The sequence below is a fragment of the Mustela nivalis genome (assembly GCF_964662115.1).
Source record: "Mustela nivalis genome assembly, chromosome: 7".
In the NCBI taxonomy this organism is placed as follows: Eukaryota; Metazoa; Chordata; class Mammalia; order Carnivora; family Mustelidae; genus Mustela; species Mustela nivalis.
In genome coordinates this window covers 133,616,983-133,625,083 of record NC_139026.1, presented here as the reverse complement: position 1 = coordinate 133,625,083, position 8,101 = coordinate 133,616,983, and the positions used below count along the sequence as shown (strand labels likewise).

Here is an 8,101-nt window from a genome sequence, read left to right as displayed (position 1 = left end):
AACCCACAAACGGGCACAGACATGACTATTTTCCATGGGCCTGACAAAAAAAACATATTTGTCAGAGGCAACCTATAAGTGGGCTGCCATCATCAAAGACATCAGCAGCCCGTCTCCCTGGGAGACAGCAAAACCCCACATTTATCTAAATTATCTCAGTAATATGACAGAGTGATTGCTCACTAATGGTCAATAACAGTTTTCTTTGTCATTTTCCTAGTCATTACCTCCTCAGAATGAACTGCAGAATACATTGCTTTGCGGCCCATGACCAGAATGTTAATTTCCTCCTTGGATTTGTGGCTGGTTCCCTTAGACATGTGTACTTGGCTATCCCACTGCTGGCATCTTTCGTTTCGTGGAAATGAATACCTGCCTTAGGAAGCCCGATGAACACAAAAATACTTGATGTGCAACCAAAAAAATGCTGTTCCCATCCCCCCCACAACACACCCACCCACACCCCCTTGTGAATTCTGTCTTTCATCTGATAAGGCGAGAACTGACTACAGGCTCAGAATGGCTGGGCTGAGTGTCTGCCGGTGTGTGGGCTCCAAATCTGTGTCTCAGATTTTCATCATTCAGACAATCCTCCTTTGAAGAGACGGATGATACGGTAAAACCGAATGCACGTGAGAGCTGATTCCAAGAATATGTTGCTGCAACGGCATGAGTCCAGAAGCCCCTGGTCCTTTCTGAGGACGGGGAGGGGGTGACCCACTGTTGGCTGTCATTGTTCTTCTATCCTCTAAAAGCTAGATCAGACCTCAAAAAATGAAAAGCGCAAGCCAAAGGGAGAATGGTAACAAAGCAGAACTTTTTTTTTTTTTCCCAAATAAATAGAGCTGAGGATTTTTTTTTTTTTAATGAATATTTAAAAATGTAGAACTGGCTGTATCAGGGAAAGTAGGTCATTGTAGTTCTCATGGTTGCTGAGCTGGGCAGCTTGATAACAGGAGCCAAAGCGATGAGCCAGGACCTCAGAAAGGTAGGTGGCTGCAGGTGCCTCTCTGGGCAAGCTGTGTCCTGCCATGCTGCTCCCCACCCCACCCCCACCCCCAGCCCCGTGCAGAACTGCCCCCTCATGAAAATGAAATGCAGTGAATGGAAGCCCCACAGAGAGAAATACATAGGAACAGGACCACCGTGCATTTACGTGCAAAGGGAGTGAGGAGCGATTCAGCAGGCTCCTTTCAACCCAGGGCAGTCTCTGCCTGCACGACCTCTCTGGGTGTTTTGACTATTTTTTGTTGACTTAAAAAGCAACCACATGACCGTTATTTTTGGGAGGGGGGCAGTCCCTGCTTGAAAGGATCCATTTTAATCGACTTAAAAATACAAATACGCTTTTCAGAATAAGCATCCTGGTGTACGCTGTGGAAACTTCCGTCACTAAACTTAGAGGAGGCCTGTGTCTCCCTCCCTGTCACTCACTGTCACCTGCCCCTATCCTGCCTGGTGCACAGGGCAAGACCCTTCCCCTCGCTCGGGAGCATATGCATATTCCCACCCGCCAAGAAAAACTTGCAGCCTCCAGGGCCGCATGGGCATCTCAGAGGTATTTTATCCAGAACAATGAACTTGACATTTTCCTTCTCAGACTGGTGTTAGAGTCCATTAAATGTTACAAACCAGAAAACTAATACAGTTGACCCTTGAACGACATGGGTTTGAAGCCTGCAGGATTATTCTATACAGATTTTTTACCGGACAGTACGGTAAATGTATTTTCCCTTCCTTAAGATTTTTTTTTTTTAAGATCGTATCTGTTTGTTTGTTTGTTTGTTTGTTTGAGAGAGCGTGCCAGCAGGGGGAGGGGCCGAGGAAAAGGGAGAGAATCCTCAGGCAGACTCTAAACTCAGCGCTGAGCCCGACTTGGCCATGAGATCATGACCTGAGCCGACCCCAAGAATTGGGGGTCGCCAGCTAAGACACCCAGGCACTCCTCTTCCTTATGATTTTCCTAATAATATTTTCTTTTCTGTAGCTTACTTTATTCTAATACAGCATATAAGGTATAGAGAGAAATATATATATATTTTGAAATATATATGTTATATATATATGTATGCATCTAGGTATATTAATCAGCTGCTTATGCTATCAGAAGGGTTCCAACAGGCAGTAGGTTGGGAAAAGTAAAGTTCATGGGGAGTCAAGAGTTATATGCATATTTTAGGTTGCGAGGGCAGTGGAGGGCTCGGTGCCCCTAATCTTTGCACTGTCAAGCGTCAGCTGTCCTTGTCCTAGAATCCACACTGCCCTTCACATCCAAGCCAAACGCAGCCAACTCTGGTTTGCTCTCTAGACTAAATTTCCACCTCTGCCTGCTGCCAACCACGACAGGCTCCCTCCATCCCTAACAAGAATCTATTCCAACAAGCTCTTCTATTTCTTCATTTCCAGTTTCTTCGATTTCAGACCATTTTTCCATACCGCTTTTATTTATTTATTTTTAAATTAAAACACTAAAATTTACCTTGTCATTCTCCTGACTTAAAATACATAATACCCTTCCCCAGGAAATTCTCCAAATTCCTTATCAAGGGATTTGATTATTAATCCTCGGCACTCAGTCTCCAAGCCCCCCCCCCTTCCACCCCAGCAAAATCTTATGTCCTCCTCCTGGTGGAAAGATGCCACGCTTTGCTTCTGCTGTCCCTTTTGTCAAAGCTGCCCTTCCCCTCTCCTCCACTGTCACGTGTCATTTAGAAACAACCTTAAGTCCCATCTTTTAAAAATTCTGTTCCATCCCTTAAGTAAGGTAAACTTACTTAACACTGTCTCCATTTGATTTTTTTCTGCTCGCTTTGCTTTCCGAGCTCAATTTCCACGCCTATTATAGCACTGAGCACACTGGATGGTGGTGGTTGGCTGAAGGGCATGTTTCTCTTTCTGGTCCATCAGCCCCTCGAGGGTGGAAACTATTGCTCAGTCATCTCCGTGTGTCTGTACTCCACAACTCACACACTCCCAACGAATACATGTTGCACTGAGTGGCCATCCATGATCACACTGGACATTCTAACTTGATCTTATATTTTTTCTTATTAAATAAGGCATGAATATTTTTTTAAAAAACTGACACTTTTCTTATATGATAATATTTCAGCTCTGAAGACATGCTTTTTGTCTTTATGATACTAACACATCTTTCATGTAGCAATCAGATGTTGGCTAGTTCAGTTTCTGGCAGCAGAAATCCTGGGTGAATCTTGTCATCTGAATAGCAGAATGACAGATAAGAAAGGGGACATAAGCCTGTGGTTCACGGGGCTGTCTGGCTAACCCGTGCACTGTGACTCCTGTGTTGCGGGGGAAGCACAGGGACCAGCTAACAAGCTCAGGCTTCATCTTGCCTTTTCAAAACATTTTTCTGTACCCAGTACTTTCTTCTGAATCTAGAATCCCTCAATGTTAGCTTGAGTGGGAGGTGCAATTTGGGGTGCTTTGCTAAGGGTCATTCGTATTGTTTCTCTCCTGATTAAGAGGAGTTCTTAGGGACGCCCAGGTGGCTCAGTGGGTTGCTGTCCGTCTTCAGCTCAGCTCATGATCCCAGGAGCCCCACAGGCTGCCTGCTTAGCCAGGAGCCTGCTTCTCCCTCTTGCTCTGCCTGCTGCTCCTCCCGCTTGTTCTCTCTCTGTCAAATAAATAAATAAAATCGTTTTAAAAGAAGAAGAATTCTTGGTCACGTCATCAACCACGAACCTTGATCTTCTCAGAGGCTCCACATCATCAGAAAGGAGGTGCCAGAGAGCATGGTACATGAAATTGCCCTGAATCAATAATGAATCAAGACACTCCAGGTCACAACAGAAAGCCAAAAGCTGACCTTGAGGAGCACGGGGCTCAGATACAACAGAATATTCTTAAGCTCCTCAGTGCCCGTATTATCACCCAGGACAAGGACTAACGTTCACTGTTGACAATGAGTCATCAGTGAAAGGGTAATTTATGCTCAGTCATCTACTTAAAAAGCCAGATGAGTGTAGGACGTTTTCAGAGGCATTTCCCCCAAATGGTAAGATTTTAAGAGTCTTGTGCTTAAAGGAATGAACTGCCATTGCCTGGTAATTTGCCTTTTGTCAATTAGCCCATTGCTTTTCCTACCCACGCAAAATCAATAGAGGTATTTATTATACCATTTGACCATCTCCAAGTCAGTAATATACCTGCAATTCATTTTTAAGCATAAATGGTTTTGAATAGCATTTTATTCACCTTTGTGAGAGATAAGTGGTAGACATGGACTATTACATATACTCAAAATCAAACTCTGAAAAATGCAAACCATTTAAAATAATTACATAGGGGTGGCTGGGCGGCTCAGTGGGTTAAGCGTCTGGCTCTTGAGTTTAGCTCAGGTCATGATCTCAGGGTCGACGGAGGGAGCCCTGTGTCTGGCTCCCTGCTCAGCGGGGAATCTGCTTGACATTCTCTCTCTCCCTCCGCCCCCTCCCTCAACCTGCTCTGTCTTCCTCTCCCTCTCAAATGAATAAATATGCGCCTGTGTGGCTCAGTTGGTAAAGTGTCTGCCTTTGGCTTAGGTCATGATCTTGGGGTCCTGCAATCAAGCCCTGCAATGGGCTCCCTGGTCAGCAAGGATCCTGCTTCTCTCTCTTCCTCTGCCCCTGCCCATGCATGCTCTCTCCCTCTCTCTCAAATAAAATCTTTAAAATAAATAAATACTTTAAATACTTAAAATAAATAAATACTTTAAAATAAAATAATTACATATTGTGGCTTTCAGTTTTGCCTTATTATAAATATGTCCTCTTTTTGCTTCTTTGCCTTCCTCCCAGAATAGGTGGTAAGTTCCTTGAAGCAGAATCATGTCTAATACATCTTGTGTCCTGAGCAGTACATAAAGGAAATGACTGACACTATTAATATTCTCAGCATTAGTGGCGACAAGGGACTATAAGCATGGATCCCTAACCTGGTCATCACATACAGATCCTAAGTTTAAGACCAAGAAGGACTATGTCAGTCTGGAGCGCCCAATGCCACAAATGGGTGAGTCCTTAATGCTTCGGGAAATACAGGAGGAGGAACTGAACTGTGGCCAGATACAGAAGAATCCAAGTGTGTATTTAATAGAATAGTCACAATTTCGGTCACTTTTGTTGCCAAAATAAATTCTATTCTAAACCTCTAAATATCTTGAAATAGCATCAACTGGAGAAAGTTTTCCTTCTCTCAAAAGAGTGTCCACGGAGGATAGACTGACCAAGCTAATCAAGCAGTGTTTAATTCCCTAGAAGAAAGCAAGCCTGAATGCCATGATATTTGAAGAACGATCTCGCAAAAGAAAGAGGAAGGCAAGATGTCTATCTTTGCTGTTTAAGTGAAAGTCAAGTCCGTAAGTGCACTGCATTACAGAGGCAAAGAGAGGCATAAATGTCTGTGTGTGTGAGAGAGAGACAGAGACAGACAGAAACCAGACAGAGGCCGAGAGAAAGAAAGAGACGAAGGGAACCAGAAAATGAATAGAGAGCTAGAAGAGACATTGAGGTAGACTGTCTTATTTTCAGACCTCTCACGTGGGAAGTAATAAATTCTGCCAATTAATGAGAGATCACACGGGATGAGAGTTCAAGTCCTTCCGACTCCAAATTCCACGTGTTTCATGTCTGGATGCTTACCTTACTCAGAAGGCAGGGGATGATCGGCAGAAATAATGACTCAGCTCCAAATGGAATCTTAATAGCAATCAACCTCCAGCTTCTGAAAAAATCCAGTGGGAGCATGCAGACTATACATCTCCTCCAGTGCCTTTCCATCCAACAGGAGCAGTATTCCATGCTAACCCATAGACCCAAGCCTGGTATTTTCCCTCACGAGTCCCTATGGGACATCCTGGTCGACTGCCACACACTCGCACAAATTCCATTAAATACAAATGACACAAGCTGGGTCAAAATACAAATGCTGGGTCTTGCCAACAGCTCAGGTTCAAGTTACCTTCTGTGTTACACGTCTGCGCTTCGAGATGCCACGGCACTGAAATGACCTTAAAAAATAAGTAAGACGTACCTGACGCAGAATCTGAAGGTAACTTTATAGTCCTTGAGGGCATTTGCTTTAAAACAATAGAAGGATATTCGGAAATATGTTAGCTATACAGTCAGCTCATAAACTAGGGTAAACTAAATGTCACAAACGGGACAAATTATAAAGAGCAGCACAACAAAGAAAAAAGCAGAAATCTGGTGGGAAAAGTAAGAGCAGAGAGAAGTAACAAAGCCAACCTTATCTCCCATGACTTGCTCCTTTTTTTTTTTTAAGAATTATTTATTTGGGAGACAGAGAGCACGAGCAGGTGAGGCAGAGGTAGAGGGAGTCCCCAGCAGACTCTGCAGTGAGCGTGGAGCTCGATCTCGGGACCCTGACATCAGGACCTGAGCAGAAACCAAGAGTCAGACGCTTAACCTCCTGGCCTACCCAGGTGCCCCTCCAAAAACTGGTGCTAAATTAAGCCAAAGATTCCTTGTAAGGCGGCATTATGTCTCTAATTCATCTGGCGAGTGCATTTTCATAGTCAATGACAAGTGTGGGTGAGGATACGAAATGAACTAGGAGTGAACAGAAGCCCGATTTGTAAAAAGTGCTTTTAAACAGCAAATGAACTTTCCAATTGCGAGAATATGCTTGTTAATTTTTTTTTTTTTTAACAGAAAGAGAGCATGTGGCTCGGACGCTGGCCTCTGCAAGTCCCCCAGGGTCCGCCTTTCACGGACTAGACGCCTTCTCTAGGGGAGCACGAGGGTCACTTACGCGAACGCAGCGTTGATGTTCCTGGGAGCCCTTGCGTTGTCGCTGTGGCTGCGAAGTGGCCCCCCGTGCCTTAGCAGCAGCCTTTATGTTCCAGAACTGACAAAGAGGAGTGCGTAATCCTCCTGCTGCCAGATTTGGGTCAGTGCGACCTGTTGTCTAGAAGCTTACCGGTGACTCTGCACCGCTCATTCCTTCTGCTGTGAACATTTGTAGCTCGAAGCAACATTTCAGGGAACTGGAACCCCCTTCTCATTTGGCAGATGTTTCAGCAAATTACTTTTCTTCTGCATAGCTCAAGAGAAGTGGCAACTAGCTGTTAGTGCCTACCTGGCATGTTGAGTTTCCTACAAGGGACAAACAAATCAAACGCAATTAGAAACTGTTTTTGAAGAGTATAGATCATATTCCCAGTGCATAGTATGACATAACCATTCCTATCTCTGGTACAATCTATAGCTCATATAGGACACTAGCAAATGGCAGGATATTACAATAAAATATACAATGCATATTCTCTTGATAAATATTATGGCCACTTTTTTTGTTTCCAATATGCTTTTTGCTATGATGCATATTCCATTATGAATCTTTACCTTTAGAGGTAACCTTTTAAAAAAAAATTATTTATTTGTGAGAAAGCCTAAAAGAGTGAGAGAGGGGTGAGGGCCAAAGGGAGAAGCAGACTCCCTGCCAAGCAGGGAGCCTGATGCAGGACTTGATGCTAGGACCCTGGGATCATGACCTGAGCTGAAGGCAGACGCTTAACCGACTGAGCCACCCAGGTGCCCCTAGAGGTAACCTTTATCATAAAGAATCCTTTGGATTTTGAAAAGCTAAATTTAGGATATTTTATGAATTAATTATTAAGACTAAATCTAGGGTAGGGCACCTGGGTGATTCAATTGGTTAAGCGGCTGCCTTCGACTCAGGTCGTGATCCTGGGGTCCTGGGATCAAGCCCCACAACCGACTCTCTCTCTCCTTCTCCCTCTCCCACTCCCCCTGCACGGGGCTTCCCTGCTTAGTGGGGAGTCTGCTCCTCCCTCTCCCTCTGGCCCTCTTCCCTGCTAGGGCTCTCACTCACGCTCTCCCTTTCAAATGAATAAATAAAAGATTTTAAAAAAAAAGACTAAATCTAAGATGTTATTAGTTATAATATGTAATTAAAGCTTGAGAAAACAAAGATCCTTTAATCAAGTAGAGTTGTGCATTAAATAAAAATTTTGCATTGAAGAGACCAAAAACAAGCTAATTAATAGGTAATAGGCCTTGGTGTTGACACTATATACTTATAGTTTCAAACTATGAATTTTAAATATTAGGCA

At 43.8% G+C, this 8,101-nt stretch overlaps 1 long non-coding RNA gene across 1 annotated transcript; it reads left to right on the top strand.

Moving 5' to 3' along the window:
- The first annotated feature begins 932 nt into the window (after positions 1-932).
- Positions 933-7,343, top strand: LOC309868775. Its single transcript, XR_014313837.1, has 3 exons — positions 933-988; positions 4,803-5,016; positions 6,678-7,343. It is a non-coding gene; the product is annotated as an uncharacterized lncRNA (long non-coding RNA).
- Positions 7,344-8,101: the final 758 nt, after the last annotated feature.